This window comes from Mobula hypostoma, chromosome 8, assembly GCF_963921235.1.
Source record: "Mobula hypostoma chromosome 8, sMobHyp1.1, whole genome shotgun sequence".
NCBI classification, from domain to species: Eukaryota; Metazoa; Chordata; class Chondrichthyes; order Myliobatiformes; family Myliobatidae; genus Mobula; species Mobula hypostoma.
The window spans coordinates 133,602,995-133,621,702 of NC_086104.1; the positions used below are offsets into that span (position 1 = coordinate 133,602,995).

The window sequence follows — 18,708 nt, forward strand, 5'->3', positions numbered from 1 at the left end:
GCATTTTCTTTCAGAACGAACAAGATGTTTTGGGGTTAAGTCTTGCAAAATCTTTCTCAAACATAACAAGGAAAAGTACTTCTTTTATCCAGGAACCAGTTACTGCCCCCTACCCCTCAGCACCCCCACAGTTCATGGAAACATGATGATGTATTTATCAAGGGAATAAAGACCGGAAAATACATCTAGTTATGAGCACATTTAAGGAAAATCAGTGGAACTCCCAGTGAAAGCACTAGTGCTTAGCCAAGTAGCTGACACTAAGGCTTTCATACATATTGAACTGGAAAGGCAGAGATAGGGATGATTCTAACACCTTCCTGAGGTGTTAGAATCACAGGTCACAGCCTCAAGATAAGGGGCTGGTTATTCAGAATTAAATTGAGAAGTATGTTTATCATCCAAAGGGTAAATGATTGTTTGAAAGTCTCAATCCAAGAGGGTCATGGAGACACAGTAACTGAGAGGATTCAAGACAGAATCTGAAAGGTTTTTTTTTGGATATGAGGGAATTAATTGTTCGTACAGGAAGGAGATGCCAAGAGATAACCATGATTTTACTGAATAGCAGCAGAGACATGAGGATCAGAATGGCCTACGCTTGATTCTATCTCAAACCAGCTCCGCAACTTAACATCTCCAGGCTTAAAAATGCTCCAAGATTCAAGAATTCTCAAGGTGATCTGAACGTTTTAATTATTTCCTTTGGATATATAAATGTGCCGGTGGAGGACTGAAGAATCATACTTCTCTTTGACATTTTCCTAATTTGCTTCAATTACTTTGAATGTTGCACTAAAATCAAACATAAACAGGATTGACATTAATAGTTTACAGCTTGGATTATTCTTGCCTCCAGGAAACCATCCTGTCCTTTTGTATTTAATTGGTAAACTGCATTGTCTTCATGACACACATGAATTATATTTACAGCGATGGTTCTGCCGTGACCTCCTGTGAGCTTTTAATCATAAACATGAATCATATCACATTTCAATATTGAAGCATGTGCTGATTTCACAATGCCTCGTTAATAGTTGGATAGTGCTGACTGATAGTTGCCTGATCTAGAGGGAATCACTGGCCAGCAGCTGTTGCTTCATAGGTCTCAGACTTCTCGTGTATATCTGACTGCCCAAACTGCCGCAGACTCACCATGAAGCCCAGTGGCACAATAGTGATTGCCTTAAGAATCCAGGAACGATCAATGTTTGAATAAATCCTCTACTCAAGGAATAGGGTCATGACCTTGTCTGGAAAGGTCAATGTAAGTAATTGCTCTATTTTATATTGCTTAACATTTGTTTAAATTACTTTTAACATTATAATAGCTTTTAATTCTTTCAGGCTTCCTAAGTCTCTATTGTTTAAAATTGCTTTAATGGTTTTTTAAAAATTTCCATTCATCAGCTGGAAATGCCTTTCTTCGTACGGGACATTAGTGAGGCCGCATTTGGAATATTGTGTTCAGTGTTGATCATGCGGCTGTGGGAGAGATGTTAGTAGGCTGTAAAGAGGCCAGAGAAGATTTACATGAATATTGCCGCAAGCTGAGACACTGAGGTCTGGAAAGGTTGAGCAAGCAAGGAAGAGGATGTTATACAGGTGTATAACAGCAAGAAACATAGATAGTGTCCATGTACATAATCTTTTTACCAGGGTTGGGCAATCTAGCACTAGAAGGCATTGGTTTAATTTGAGGGACAACTTTTTTCACCTAGAGACTACTCAGTATATGAGCAGGTAGAGGGAGAGGCTGAGGCGGGTACATTAACAGGTAAACACAAAATACTCTGCAGATGCTGGGGTCAAAGCAATACTCACAACATGAAGGGTTCCGGCCCGAAACGTTGACTGATCATTTCCACGGATGCTGCCCGACCTGCTGAGTTCCTCCAGCGTGTTGTGAGTGTTACATTAACAGGTATTTGGACAGTTACGTGGATAGGAAAGCCTTAGAGGGATGTGGGCCAAACATGGACAAATGGCACTAGCCTCGAGGGGAATCTTGTTCAGCTTGGACCATGGAGATGAAGAGACAATTTCTATACTGTAAGACGCTACAATTCTATGAACTGGTGAGCTACATAGGATATTCCAAAATGGAAGCTCAGAATGAGATGTATGAGACCGAAATGATGCTCACTTTGAATCATAGGATGCATGGGTTAGCTCACCAGCTCTTCCCATCTTGCCATGGGCAAGACCAACCAGTAGTCTGGTATTGTGGTGATCTGGATAGACAAATTACTGAGGACAAATCTGTCAGCTGGGAATTAATTTTTGGTTGTTTGTGGCTCCATCATCTTCTCTTGCTAATGACTAGCAGAGATTCAGGAGGGAGGATGTTCACTAAAGATTGCACAACGTCCAATTCCATTCAAAATCCCTCAACAGATAAAGCAGCCCACACCTGAATGCGGATGTTGATAAGATGTTGTGAGCTTTTAGCTGGCCTGTAATATTGCCCCTCATCTTGCTGCATGAACACAAGTAACATTGCCTGGCACTGAATATTTCCTGTTGTCCTGAGTAAATCCTGACCAGAAGCTCAGATGGATTTGCCACATACCTTGGTGACAGGATTGCAAGAGGTTGGGTACCCTTTGATAAATGACTCATCTCTTGGGCCATGCGGTGAAGATGGCACTGGTGGGACACAGTGATGCTTTATTGACCGCACGCCAAACTACTAACTATTCTATAAGTTACACTTTATCTGGACTATGATCATTACAATGAACATTCGGGAGCTGTGCTTCAGAACCGCCTGTATGACCTGGCTTTTTTGCAGTATTTTCAGGGATTTGGCAAGTTAAGGTGTTTCAGGGGTGCAAGTACGAATCTGGCAGCCATTGCTAGAGTGGGCTCGGGGCCGGATCGAGCTGGAGGGGCCTGGGGCCGAGGGTGAGGGAAGAGCTAATTGAAATGATGGGCTAGGTTGAAAAGGTTGGGGTGTCGGGGCCGAGGGTGAGGGACGGACCAATTTTCAGCTCGCTGCTCCGTGAGGTTTATTCCTCTCTGTGTTGAGCTGACTCTGCGGCTGAGGTCCGCAGCCATCGGCACTCATCTCGGTTCTGAACCAGCTCGGTGTCCGTGGCTGCAGTCATTGGGCTTCTGGACCAGATTCACTCGTCTCAGCGCTGAACTGCCCCTGTAGCTGTAGACTGTGGCCATCGGGCTCCTGGAACGGCTGCAGAGCTGAATGGCTCCATGGCTGTCAGCTCACTCTCTTGGAATCTGCTGTTCATGTTCTGAGTGTTATTTGGTTAGTTTTTATTGTTTGCATGAATTGTTCTTTTTTTCACACGTTGGGTGGTTGATGGCCTTTGGTGTACGGGTTTTTTAAAATGGGTTCTATTGCATTTTCTTTGTTTACGATATAGGAGCAAAATTAGGCCATTCAGCCCATTAAGTCTGCTCTGCCACTCCATCATGGCTGATCCTGGATCCCACTCAACCCCGTACACCTGCCTTCTCGCCTTATTCTTTGGTGCCCTGACCAATCAGGAAAATATCAAGTTCCGCTTGAAATATATCCGCAGACCTGGCCTCCACCACAGTCTGTGGCTGTCTGTAAGCAGATGAAACTCAAGATTGTATATAGTGTACATATTTTGATAATTAATGTATTTTGAACTTGACACCTCAAGTTATTTCCATTCCCTGTGAAGCACAAGGCATGGAATACTTGCCATTTTCCTAGATGAGCGAAACTCCAGCAACTATTCAGAAACTTGGCACCATTCAGGACAAAACAGCCACTTGGTTGGCACCACATCCTTTGCCCTAAGTATTCATTCCCTCTACCAGCAGCACACAGTGCTTCCGTCTATAAAATACATTGCACTTTTTGCTGAAATTACCCTAACTGCACCTTCCATACCAAAGAAGACAGCTCACACCACTGCTGCTGGCCAGCATATAGAAGTAATGAACACTACCAGTGATGCCAATATCCTTGATGTGAGCAAGATGAAATACAAATAGCAATATAGTGAGCTTTGGAATGATTGACTAAAATTGCTCTTCTGGAGGTAGAAGATAGAACAGTACAGCACAGGAACTGCTCCTTTGGCCCACACTGTTATACTGAACCAAATAAATTAATCAACAGATGGCCAACTAATCCCTTCTGCCTATACATAGAACATAGAACATAGAATAATACAACATGGTACAGGCCCTTTGGCCCACATTGTTGTGCCAACCCTCAAACCCTGACTCCTATATAAGCCCCCCACCTTAAATTCCTCCATATACCTGTCTAGTAGTCTCTTAAATTTCACTAGTGTATCTGCCTCCACCACTGACTCAGGCAGTGCATTCCACACACCAACCACTCTCTGAGTAAAAAACCTTCCTCTAATATCCCCCTTGAACTTCCCATCCCTTACCTTAAAGCTATGTCCTCTTGTATTGAGCAGTGGTGCCCTGGGGAAGAGGCGCTGGCTGTCCACTCTATCTATTCCTCTTAATATCTTGTATACCTCTATCATGTCTCCTCTCATCCTCCTTCTCTCCAAAGAGTAAAGCCCTCGCTCCCTTAATCTCTGATCATAATGCATACTTTCTAAACCAGGGAGCATCCTGGTAAATCTCCTCTGTACCCTTTCCAATGCTTCCACATCCTTCCTATAGTGAGGTGACCAGAACTGGACACAGTACTCCAAGTGTGGCCTAACCAGAGTTTTATAGAGCTGCATCATTACATTGCGACTCTTAAACTCTATCCCTCGACTTATGAAAGCTAACATCCCATAAGCTTTCTTAACTACCCTATCTACCTGTGAGGCAATTTTCAGGGATCTGTGGACATGTTCCCCCAGATCCCTCTGCTCCTCCACACTACCAAGGATCCTGCCATTTACTTTGTACTCTGCCTTGGAATTTGTCCTTCCAAAGTGTACCACCTCACACTTCTCTGGGTTGAACTCCATCTGCCACTTCTCAGCCCACTTCTGCGTCCTATCAATGTCTCTCTGCAATCTTTGACAATCCTCTACACTATCTACAACACCACCAACCTTTGTGTCATCTGCAAACTTGCCAACTCACCCTTCTACCCCCACATCCAGGTCGTTAATAAAAATCATGAAAAGTAGAAGTACATGTCCAGATCCTTCCATTTCCTCACATTCTTGTGTCTATCTAAATGTCCCTAACATACCTGCCTCTACCACCACCCGAGGCAGTGCATTCCAGGCACTCATCAGTCTGATTAAAAACGCTTGCCCCTCACATCTCCTTTGAAAGTATTTCCTCACACCTTATATGCATGCCCTCTTGTATTAGACACTTCAACCCTGGCGGGGTGGGGGGGGGGGGTAGTAAATGATACTGTCTGTCTACTTTATCTAGGCTTGTCGTAATCTTCTATCAGATCTTTCCTCAGCCTCCGTTGTTCCAGAGAAAACAATCCAAATTTGTCCAGCCTCTCATTATAGTACTGGATCTGTGAAGTTTGCTGAAGACTTTTCAACTTTCTTGATTAGGCATTTTCAGACTATGTTAACCATGAGGTGATCATCTTGTAAAGTCAGAGAGAGATAGAGCATGGAAACCAGTCACCGATCCTTCAAATCACTTAGTCCGCTGTGACCATCAATCACCTATTTGCTCCAGCCTTGAATTAATCCCACTTTATATTGTGTCACATTGCTGTCAACTCCCACACAGATTCTGCCACTTAGCTACACATTAAAGGCAATTTACTATGCTTAATGTACCTACCAACTGGTAAATTGATTTATTATTGTCACATGCACTGAGGTACAGTGAAAAACTTCTCTTGCATGACTTCCATACAGATTGTCTCATTACAACGGTGCATTGGGGTAGTACAAGGGAAACCAGTAACAAGATGTAGAGTGTCTGCAGATGCTGGAAATCAAAAGCAACACACTCAAAATACTGGAGGAACCCAACAGGTCAGACAGCATCTGTAGAGAAGAATAAACAGTTGATGTTTCAGGCTGAGATCCTTCATCAGGACTAGAAAAGAAGAGGAGATTATCAACAATAAAGGCAGGCATTGGCTCTAATTCCTTTTCCAAATTAACAATTGCACCCACTCCTGGGACACCATGTTGATTCATCTGTCCACACCGCTGATGAGGGTTATTCTCCTCCCCACCCGACCCCTCCCACTCCCACAGGTGATGAACCTTAAACTGTGGTCCTTCCCCACCGGGCCTTCGCGGTGGCCGCACCAAGCTTGAGTGCATCCCTCAGCACGTACTACCGCAGGCGAGAGTGAGCCAGTCAGCAACATTCAGTCACGGACATCTCCATGTGCTGGTAGACCACCAAGTTTTGGGCAGACCAAAGCGCGTCTTTCACCGAATTGATGATTTGCCAGCAGCACCAGATGTTAGGAGATAAACCAAAATATGTTGGTGTAAAGAGGGGAAGTAATAAAGTCGAATAAAGTGTTTCAGTTACAGTGAAAGCAGGTAGACAATAAGGTGTGAGGTCATGACAAGATAGATTATGAGGTCAAGAGTCTATTTTATTGTAGTAGAGGACCATTCAATATTCATATAACCATGGGTTAATTACTGCTCAATAAGGCTAGAGCAACCACAGGAAAGTCAAGTGCCACAGGGACAGTGTGCTAACACGACACAGGTGATAGCAGAGGTCGGGTTTGAACCTATGGTTCCAGCACTGAGAGGCAGCAGCTGTACTAGCTGCACCTGTACTACCCGTTTGATTATAGTGCCGTGCCAACACTAACCCATCTCAAAATTATTGTTACTCTGTGGGGCCAATAGGAGATAAAACCAATCTTGTTTTCTACTCTGTGATGGTACATTCTTTCCTTATATATACATAGACAGATAATTCCAAGACAATTTTATACTGCACTCCTCCCTACAATAATGGGTGGTATCTGCCACTCCGCTTAATAGCTCATGAAATTATGAAATCAAAGATTGCACTGAAGTTAAGCAGAAGCCACGAGAACATTTTTTCTAAATGCTAAATCAAAGAGCAGTATTTGACAAAGCTTTAAAGGGAGTGACAGAGATGGAGAACAAAGAGATTCAGGGAAAAGAATTCCAGAGATTAGGATTCGGGCACCTAGTGCCATCCTTTATGATTGGATAAAAGAAGTGAGGGGATGAAAAGAAGACAGTTAGGATTCTAGAGCTGAGGGAGGTCACAAGGAAATAGGATGTGGGAGGTGGGGCAACCTGAAAAGGGGCTTTGTGCAGAAAATTTTGTCAGAACAAAATTAATGGTTTTTTCTGATCCCTACACCACTCGCAGGAGCAGGAGTAATGGAGCTGTCTGTTCAATGATTAATTAACCAACTAAGTGACCACTAAGTGACCTTGTCAAAGTTGCTGGTGAATGCAGCAGGCCAGGCAGCATCTATAGGAAGAGGTACAGTCGACGTTTTGGGCCGAGACCCTTCGTCAGGACTAACTGAAAGAAGAGATAGTAAGAGATTTGAAAGTGGGAGGGGGAGGGGGAGATCCAAAATGATAGGAGAAGATGGGAGGGGGGGAGGGATGGAGCCAAGAGCTGGACAGGTGATTGGCAAATGGGATATGAGAGGATCATGGGACAGGAGGCCCAGGGAGAAGGAAAAGGGGGGGGGGAGCCCAGAAGATGGGCAAGGGGTATAGTCAGAGGGACAGAGGGAGAAAAAGGAGAGAGAGAAAAAGAATGTGTATACAGTATATAAATAAATAACGGATGGGGTACAAGGGGGAGGTGGGGCATTAGCAGAAGTTAGAGAAGTCAATGTTCATGCCATCAGGTTGGAGGCTACCCAGACGGAATATAAGGTGTTGTTCCTCCAACCTGAGTGTGGCTTCATCTACTAACCTCATGTCTTTGTGATACAGGAGGAAACCAGATTTCCTGGACGAAACCCTTATGGTCATAGGGAGAATGTGCAAACTAGTCAGCAACTGAGGTCAGGCTCAAGCCCGGCTCTCTGGAGTGGTGAAACAGAAGCTCTATAGTTCAAATCAAATTCAGAGTCAAATTTAATTATCATTCAACCATACACAAATACAGCTGAACGAAACAGTGTCCGTCTCAGGCTAAGGTGCAAAACACACACAGCACATGAATCAAGATAGTGAGCAAAGGAAGAAACAGTCATGCAAAATAAAAACACACATATCTGCCAAAAAGTGTTGAAGACCTAAATCATGCAATACGTAAAAGAGTGATTTGTATAGAAAAAGATAGGGTAACTGCTGGCTTGAGCAGTCTGGAAAATTCACTAACACACACAAAAGTTCAGGAGAAACTCAGCCGGTCAGACAGCATCTATAGGGACGAATAAGCATTCAATGTTTTGGGCCAAATCCTTTCATGAGTCCTGATGAATGGTCTTGGCACGAAACATTGACTGCTTAATCCTCTCCATAGATGGTGCCTGACCTGCTGAGTTCGTCCAGCATTTGTACGTGTTACTGCAGATTTCCAGCACCTGCTAAATCTCCTGTGTTTATGATATGACACCTGCCTGGGTTATTGAGAAAAGCCACAAAATCTGAAATCGGAAACAGAAATTCTGGGAGTTTATGACTGTCAGAGTACCTAGAGGGGGTCCAGTAATTGAAAAGGAAAGAGTGAAATATAAGTTTTCTTTCACTGTCGGAGTAACTCTGCATAGAATGGTACAGCACAGAAGTAGGCCCTTTCAGCCCATCTCTTCCAAGCCAACCATAAAACCTACCTGCATTAAGCACATATCTCTCCACACCTTTCTCTCTAAGTACTTATCCAAATACTTTTTAATGTAACTGTATCCTCCCACTACTAATTCTTTTGGCAGCTCTTTTCAGGTAACCACCCCCACTCCCCGCCCTTCTGTGTAAAAAATGTACGTCTCAGATCTCTTTTAAATTTCTCCCTTCTCATCTTAAGCCTGTGTCCTCTCCTTCAAGACTCCCCTGCCCTGGAAAATAAGACTCTGACTAGTTATCCTGTCCATGTTTCTCATAATTTTGTAAAACTCTATTAAGTTACCCCTCAGCCTCCTATATTCCAGGGAGTATAAACCCAGCTGGTCTAGTTTCTCTATGGCTACAGCTCTCCATTCCAGGCTGCATACTGACAGTTCTCTTCTCATTCTCTCTATTGCTACAACATTCTTGCTATAATGCGGTGACTAAAACTGTACACAATACTCTGAGAGTGGTATAACTAATGTTTTGTACAGCTTCAGTATGACAACTCACTCCTATACTCAATGCCTCACCCAATGAAGGCAAGGATGCAAAATGCCTTTCCATTTGGTTTGCCACTTCCAGCAAAATTTGGACATGCACCCCAATGTCTCCCTCCACATCAATGCTCCTATGATCCCTGTTATTTACTCTATGTGTGTTACTAACATTCGTCCACCATGAGGATGATGACCTACCCCCAGGAATCGATATTGTCTACGGAACAGATGGCAGACTTTTCAACCTTGCCCGTCTCAAATCCAAAACAAAGACATCCACGAGTTCCCTCATTGAGTTCCAATACTCAGATGACAACAGTGTTGCAGCTCTTTCAGAAAACCACCTACAACAGATTCTGACTGCCTTCAACCGTGTATACACGAAACTTGGACTTACCATCAATTCCAAGAAGACTCGGATCGTCTATCAAGCATCACCAATTGAGACAAATCGGATAGAACCATCAATTCAGCTTGGTGAAACAACCCTGGAAAACATGGACCACTTTCCGTATCTTGGAAGTCATCTCTCCTCCAATGTCGACCTTAATGACGAGATCCAATATCACCTTAAATACGCTGGAACAGCTTTTGGACGTCTCCGAACAAGAGTCTTTCATGATCGTGACATCCGAACAGACACCAAAATGTTAGTGTACAAAGTAGTGGTGATCCCAACGCTCCTGTATGCATCAGAAACCTGGACAATATACCAACAACATCTGAAGGCACTTGAAAAGTTCCATCAACGCTGTCTTCGAAACATCTTAAGTATCAGTTGGGAAGATAGAAGAACCAACGTCAGCGTGCTAAATGAAGCAAAAACAACAAGCATTGAAGCCTACGTCATCAGGAACCAACTAAGATGGAGCGGTCATGTTGTTCGGATGAAAGATGAACAACTGCAGAAACAAATCTTCTACTCCCAGCTTAAAGAAGGCAAATGTAAAAGAGGCAGACAACAGAAGAGATTCGAAGACGTCTTAAAAGCCAACATGAAGAAATATAACATCGACATCAACAATTGGGAAACCAATGCCAAGGACAGGAAACTCTGGCAAGCCATCATCCGAGAAGGAACAGCAACTTTCGAAGCCAACAGATGTGCAGAATTAGAAGAAAAGAGAAGAAAATGGAAAGAGGGGCAGCAACAACCAAAGCCCGATCTGCCATCTGGAACTACCCGTCCTGAATGCGGAAGAACTTTCAAAACCAAGATTGGACTCATAAGCCACTTGAGAGCCCATAAGTAGATCAACAGAACAAAGATCGTCATCCTCGACCTTGAGGGATAGCCACGACGACAGCGACGACGTTACTAACGTTGGACTTCACAAAGTGCATTTCCTCACACTTGTCTGGATTAAATTCCATCTGCCACTGGTCCATCCCACTTTCTCACTAATCTGTGTCTGATTGTGTTCTCAGATAATCTTTATCTTTAGATTCTTGATTGGTCAAGGCATGAAGGGATAGGGGAAGAAGGCAGAAGACTGGGGCTGAGAGGAGAATTGGATCAGCCATGATAAAATGGCAGAGCAGATTCGATGGGCCAAATAGCCTAATCTGCTCCTGTACCTTATGGTCTTTTTCACTATCGATGACTCCACCAAGTTTTGTGTTATCTGAGGACCTCCATTGGTTGGGATCGACATTGAATATTGTGGCCTAGCTGCCTATGTGATATACAAGCCAGGGCAGTACAATATGGAGAACAGCCTGTTGCCATGCAACAAGCTCCCCCTCTCCGTGCAGCCATGAATACAAAGGAACACAGAGACCGATAAAATTTGGCACCAGTGGCATGGGAGGAGTTGCCAGTCAGCATTAACATTGAGCTCAATGTAGGACTGCCTTAGGAACTCCAGCTCCGGATTTTTCTTCAGGGTTTATTCCCGAAACCTTCCCCATGATTGGGTAGAGCCGCAAGGCAGCAGAGGTTTGAGATCATATATTTCCTTCTCCGAGATGAGCTGCCAACCACAGCTGATGAGCCCCGTCAGCCCAAAGTGACCAGTTTTAAGGTGCTGTTGCCCCGTTCCTGTTAGCAGGTCTTTGTAGCAAAGCCACAAGTGAAGGCTAGGAGTTGAGCTTTGTTAGTAGAGGCCATTTGAGATGCACGCTATTGGAAGCATTTAACAGGTAGTGGGAACCTGTCCCCACTACCACCACCAGCTATGGCAACCTTAAAGAAAGTATCATCTACAATCTTACTAATCAGACCACCTGACTTGCATTTTCATCCATGTCACTTATATACTACACACAACAAAGTCCCAACACCAGTCCCTGCAGTACACCGTTTGTTCCCGACTTCCAGCCAGATGAATATCCATCCACCTCTACCCTCTTTCCTCTATTCTCATGCCAATGCTGGATCCAGTTTACCAACTACCTTGGATCTCTTGTGCCTTAACCCTCTGGACCAGCCCACCATGTGGAACCTTTTCAAAAATATTATGAAAGTCCTTGTCTCCCACACCTACCACTCTGCCTTCATAAATATCCCAAGGCCCCGCTTCAAAAATCCTGATCCAATTTGTGATACATGATCACCTGAGCATGAAACCATGCTGACTCCTTTTAATCAGTCCCTGATCCCGAGAATCTTCTCCAACACCTTCCCTCTCACTAATGTAAGGCTCATTGGCCCATAATTTCTGGCCTTCTTTCTACCACCCTTTCTGAAGAAATGAATAATATGAGCCATTCTCCTATCCTCTGATACCTCACCCATGACTATCAAAGATATAAGAATCTCCACCAGAGCTCTAGCAATCTCTTCCCATGTTTCCTTTAGCACCTAGGTTAGATTTACCCACAAGAGCTTTCAAAAATATTTCAAACTCTTCTTCCTTCCCAACATGCTCCAGAATTCTCCTGAACTCTCCTGACCTTACATCCTTATCCTTGGTGAATATCGATGAGAAGTGTGCAAAAGTCCCCTCGCTAGGGATTGCATAGGATCCTGATGTGACATTATTCTGAAAGATTTTGCAGAGGAATGCTGGCGCTTTACCTGTCCTCCCACATAATTGCTTTTAAGTTCATTTCAAACGTCTGCATAAGTGGGAGCCCAATACCTGCTGATAGTTTCTCTTTGATGTTGGACATCTTACAACATAGGCAGTCAAAACTGCAGTAACTCCACAACACTTAAGTGGGGGATTTGTCTGAACAACAGACTCCAGGTCGGAATGGCTACACAGTGGTATTGTTTTGATTAATGTCGAATACATCTGGTTTTATGAGGACTAAGGTAATTGTCTCAAAGCTCAAAATTGAAAGTAAATTTATTATCAAAGTACACATATGTCGCCATATACAACCCCGAGGTTCATTTTAGGGATCCATAATAGAATAATAACCATAATAGAACCAACAAAAGACTGCACCAATTTTAGGCATTCAACCAGCGTGCAAAAGACAGCAAACAATTCAAATATAAAAAGACAGAAATAACAATAATAAATAAATAATAAATATTGAGAACATAAGATGTAGAGTCCTTAAAAGTCGGACCATAGGTTGTGGGAACATTCCAATGATGGGGCAAGTGAAGTTATCCCCTTTGGTTCAAGAGCTTGATGGTTGAGGGGTAGTAACTGTTCCTGAACCTGGTGGTGTGACCCCTGAGGCTCCTGAACCTTCTTCCTGATGGCAGCAGGTAGAAGGAAGTATGGCCTGGGTGGTGGGCATCCCTGACGATGGATGCTGACTTCCTGCTATAATGTTCCATGTAGATGTGCTCATTGGTAGGGAGGGTTTTATCTGTGATGGATTGGGCCGTATCAACTAGTTTTGGTAGGATTTTCCGGTCAGGGTCATGGGTGTTTCCATACCAATAGTTTTATTATTGTCACATGTACCAAGATACTATGAAAACTTTTATTTGCTTACCATCTTGTTGGATCATTCCATACATGAGCATAATGCAGGAGTACAAAAGGGAAAAAAATAAATCAGAATACAGTTATGGAGAAAGTGCAATGCAGATAGACAAATAAAGTGCAAAGGCCATGATGTGGTAGATTGAGAGATTAAGAGTCCATATTTAGTGTTTGTTGTAGAGTCTGATAACAGGGGAATTGAAACTGTCCTTGAGACATGTTTCATGCTTTCTCAAGCTTTTGTATCTTCTGGCTGCTTGCAGGGGGTGGCGGGGAATGAAAAAATACACAGGGGTGGATAGGGTCTTTGATTACTTTGGCTGTCTTTTCAAGACATCAAGGAGTGTAGACAGAGTCAATGGGGGTGAGACTAGTTTACATGATGTGCTGGACTGTGTTCATAACTCTGAAAAATCTTGCAGTCATGGGCAGAGCATTTGCCTTCCCAAGAGTCGATGCATCAGATAGGAAGTCCTCTTTGGTGCATGTGTAAAAATTGAATTTGATCATTTTTAATTGCTTTTGGTTAATAAAATTATTTTCTTCCATAACAATTCTGATATTTGTTTCCTTGTTTAAGTAGTTTTAGAAAACCTTTTGGAGGCAACAAGGGGGTCTCCTGCATCACTCACAGCTCCAGCGACTCCAGTTAGATCCTGACTTGGGTGCTGTCTATGTGAAATTTGATGGCAAGGACTTCCTCAGTCATTTTCATTTAATTCAAGTGTAATTGTCATTTAACCACACATGAGTACTCATGAATACAGCCAGACCAGACAGCGTTACTATGGAGTCAGGGTGCAAAGACAAAGGTTTATTCCTTCCGCTACCATAAACATGTAATGCTGTATAATAATGGTGATATGTGGCAAATTATCCTCAGCAGAATATTCACATCCAAAGTCTTAACAAGACAAAATCACGAGACAGGTAGCCTACCAGTGACACCTAATGGTGGCATTGGTGGCTCATGTTTCACACCTTTCCTGTTCTAAAACTCCAGAACGGCATTAGGGATTGGGACTAATCTAGAAACAGAAGAGCCAGGTTGAGCATTTCTGCTCTCACTTTCATTGGGAAGAAGGTATTGAGAAACATAGCGTAACACGGAGATATACTCGTTTCCTCTCCACATCATTTAATATGCCAAACAGAAAATAAAACTGACTTGCAAGTTTACACTATATTATTTATTAGGTACAACATAATGGCCTGGGTATTTAGTATTGCAAGTCCACAGGAACAATGCCTCCATTGTACACATTGTCTCACTATGTTGTTCCAGACGAAAATGAAACCCTTGAAGTTTTTTTTAAAAGATTAAATCCAAAATGTGTTAAGTATTTGTGTGCTTTGTAATAGTTATTTGTCAAATTTTCATTTGAAAAGTTGTGTAACTTTGTTACATCAGTGAAGGGGTTGGTTGAAGTAAGTGGGAGACCAATTGCAGTAGAACCGAAACTTGCCCCATGCAATGCAACTCTGAGGGGAACAATGGGTTTGTAAGTTTGCAAGACTTTTTGGCTTGAATTTTTTATCTTGCTGATGCAATGGAATTGTCTTCTCGTCCCCATGGAAGCACCAGGCACCAGCAGTAGCTATTCACCAGAAGTTTTGTGGATGTTTTGTGAACAACTTAATTGTCTCTTGAGATGGAGGAAAACTTGGAAACTTGTCCAGGAACCAGATCCATTTCAGGTGACTGTCGGCATAAGACCCACTAGAACTCCAACTCGACAGTTGAAGGGTTGAACTAGAAAACTTTATATCTTAGTATATAATTCAGTTGAGCTGGAGAGGTCCATAGATACACATTCTCCTTAATAGGCTGCATTGGCTTTATTTTTTATTAATGTGTTGGGTGCTCTTATTCATTATACAGCGAGTGTGTGGCTTATCAACTGCCTTATGCAAATTGTAGGTTTTTCTGTGAAAATTGAATGGTCACCCCAACTTGTTTCATCAAAGGGGTGTGTAAACTTGTATAATTAGTATCGCGCATGCCCTGTGAGCAACAACCTCACCCTGAGTCATAAGATGTAGGTTAAAGGCTCCACTCAGATACTGCAGCATTTAATTCAGGCTGATACATTTGTGAGGGAATGGTGGAGTACTGTGCTGTCAGAATTGGTTTCCTTTGAACAAATACTCAGCCAAGACACATCCTGCCGTCTGCAGTGGAAACAGAAGATCCAGGGGTCATGAGTTTGAAGAAGAACAGGGGGTTTCTTCCTAGCGCCCAAGTCAACATACCATATGTCCCTCATCCAACACATAAACCAGATCATCTTATCATTGTTTTAGTACCATCTGTGAGAGCTTGTTGTGCACAGAAAGACCTTCCTCCCTGTTCACAATGTTGACTTTGGACCAGCCTCAGCTGGTGAATAGAGCACAATGCATTTATTTAATGTCATTCATCATTTCCTATTGATTTTACTTAAGGAACAGAACACATGTCTCACCATTTGGTATTGTGACCAGCGTGCACTCAGTTCAGAACAGTTATTTTCAAATCTGCAGTTACCAGCAATTTTTTTTTGGGTTGCATAGCAGAATTGATCAAGCTAGTTACCGCAGGTCATGAACTAAAGGAAAGAAAATTCTTTGTAGTGAGTAATTCCAACTAAAATCACCATACTTAACAAGCTCTTTATGTTTAATAATTACTAAAATGTGAGAAATCTGCCATGCAGACTTAGTATGGAGCAATCTGTGGCATAAAAAATGTTTTACTGATGAATATTTCATTAAAAACAGAAGAGTCTATCATTTATTTGTCTCTCCCCCTACATCATCAAAAGCAACACAAAAGGTGTTAGACTCCAAGGGAGTCAATGCTGCTTTGACATTCCCATTAACTGCATCAATGCGACTGTGATAATTCAGTCCAGTACGTTTATGTGTAGACTGGGAGCAAGGTGTTGGGCACCTGAAATATGGCTGAAGGAGGTAAAACTTTGACAAACCACTATCGATGCACAGTAGAGCAAATACTGACTGCTTGCATCATGACCTGGTATGGAAATACCGATGCCCTTGAACAGAAAAACCTACAAAAATTAGTGGATACAGCCAAGTCCATCACACGTAAAGGCCTTCCCACCATGAAGCACATCTACAAGGAATCTTGTTGCAGAAAAGCAGAATGCATCATCAAGGTTCTCCCACATCCCAGGCCATGCTCTCTTCCTGCTAATGCCATCAGGAAGGAGATATAGCAGCCTCAGGATCTCCAGGTTCAGGATCGGCTATTACTTCTGAACCAATGGGCTCTTGAACCAGAGAGGATAATGTCACTCTACTTCACTCACCTCAACACTGAACTGTTACCACATCCCATGGACTCACATTCGAGAACCCTTTGTCTCATATTTATTGCTAACTTATTTATCATTACTATGTTGTTTGGCTTTTTCTTATTGTATTTGCACAGTTTGTTGTCTTATGCACGTTGGTTGTTTGTCTGTCCTTTTTTTGTGCAGTTTTTCATTGATTCTATTGTTTATTTGTACCTACTGTGAATCCCTGCAAAAAAAAAAAATGAATCTCAGGGTTGTATATAGTGACATATATGTACTTTGATAATAAATTTACTTTGCAATTTTTGACCTTTAAACTTTAGTTTTATTTTGTGCTTACAGTTATGAATGTGGGCTAAGCACGCGTTCTTGAGGTACACCCGTGCTGATTGTCAGCAAGGTGGAGATGTTATTTCCCATCTGCACTGACGGTGGTCTCCTGATGAGGAAGTCAAGGATCCAGTCGCTTGGAGGGATTCTTCTCTCCTGGGATCCGCTAAATCCATGAGACCAGTAGCAGCGTACACAGCCACTTTGCTGAGTATCACCAGTCTGTCAACCATAACCTCCTTGATGTCCTGGTTGTTATCCATTTCAATTATCTTCCCCATTCCCTCACTGACCTATCTGACACTGGCCACCTCCATTTTCTGGTTGAGGTTAGGCACAATCAAGAGGAAGAGCGTCTCATATTCCCACTGGGCAGTCTGTAAGCTTTGAGCATAAACACTGAATTCTCCAATTTCAGGTAATTTAATCCCCTCCATCCCTTCTCTTTCCCTCTGGTATTCCCACTTTGTTCTAACTCCACCCGCACCCTGAGCCTTCCATCACCTGGCTTCTTTCCCATTCTTTCCCCTCCGCCACCCTCTCCATCTGCCCAACACTCAGATCTTCCTCCCACTGTTCCATTCCCTAACTTTTCTGATCTGCCCACCTCACCTACTCTGTTGTGCTCCATGCTTCACCATCCTCTTCTATCAAATTCCATCATTGCAGCCCGTTTTTGCCTCCACCGACACTTATGATCAGCAAGCATGCACAGATCCTCACCTTAGGGCTACAAAGCTTAAATTAAGTGAATCAATTTCTCATCCATCGAGGTTGTTGTGATGTCTTTGGTTTGTCAAAAAATATCTGTGTGCTTCATTAATGCCCTTTGGGGATGGAATTTTGTTGTCCCCAATAACCATCTATAATGGCTTACATTGCCAATGAATTTTATTGAAGTTTCACTGCAAGAGCAAGAAGAATAAATTATTATAGAACCATCTATTGTCATCAAGGGCTCTAAATACTCCATTTCACAACAGCTAAGGATTTACCTAGATTGAGAGATTTGTCCACTGAGTAATTACCATTCTCAACAGATTCAAACCTTTCTGACAACATTCAACAGCCTATAAACATGAACACCAGATGAGGCCAACATGATTTTGGGCCCCTTGACATCTGTTCAAACATGGACAGCTGATGACCACTCATTGTCCTCCCTCAGCTGGTGAATAATTGAACAGCAGTTGAAAAGAGCAACGAGAAGAGCAGAATGTATTCAGGGACTATTTCTCATCATTAATGGATATACTGGTCTGACCGTACTCCTCTATCAAGAGCTGGAATGGATTCAGTGAGCTGAATAATCTTCTATTCTTTGATCCTAGAATTGTGTGACTGGCAGGTTTCATTCCCCTGCAGGATGTCCTTCAACCAGTTTGACAGTTATGTTTATCTCCGTTGTTAATATGTCTGAAATCCAGCTTCTCCTGGTCTAATCGTTGGTTATCTAACTACAAGGTATTCCATGTACCAGTGAGGGAGATTCAGCCCTTGTCCTGATGAAGGGTCTCAGCCCGAAACGTCGACTGTACTTCTTCCTATAGATGCTGCCTGGCCTGCCACGTTGCACCAGCATGTTGTGTGTGTTGCTTGAATTTCCAGCATCTGCAGATTTCCTCGTGTTTGAGTTTGCTTATTTACTTCTTTTGGTTAACTTTGTCCATACAGGCTACCAGCTGGGCTATCCCATTGGTGCTGTTCCTCTCCATATTTCCCTGCATCCTTCCAGCATATTCTCTTTTCTTTGCCTATCAGCACCCCTTTTGCTACTTACTTACACGAAGTTAAGATTTACAGTAGCCAATTCATCAAGTTGCACAGAAAGAAAGCATGCCTTTCAGCCAATCACAATCAAACACCTGATTGCAGGCTGTTCCTCTGGTTACAAACACTCAGCTTATGCTCACCACTGCATATGAGCAAGCTCCCATAACGTTATTATAGGAGCCTCCAGCCCGATGGACTGAGCGTCGATTGTCCCACC

The 18,708-nt window shown here is 42.9% G+C and overlaps 1 long non-coding RNA gene across 1 annotated transcript in view; it reads left to right on the top strand.

Annotated features, from left to right (window-relative positions):
* Positions 1-1,144: 1,144 nt before the first annotated feature.
* Positions 1,145-18,708, top strand: part of LOC134350979 (uncharacterized) — a 29,186-nt gene continuing 11,622 nt past the window's right edge. Inside the window, exon 1 of the long non-coding RNA XR_010019037.1 lies at positions 1,145-1,267. This is a non-coding gene — a long non-coding RNA (uncharacterized LOC134350979). The remainder of the gene's footprint in view (positions 1,268-18,708) is intronic.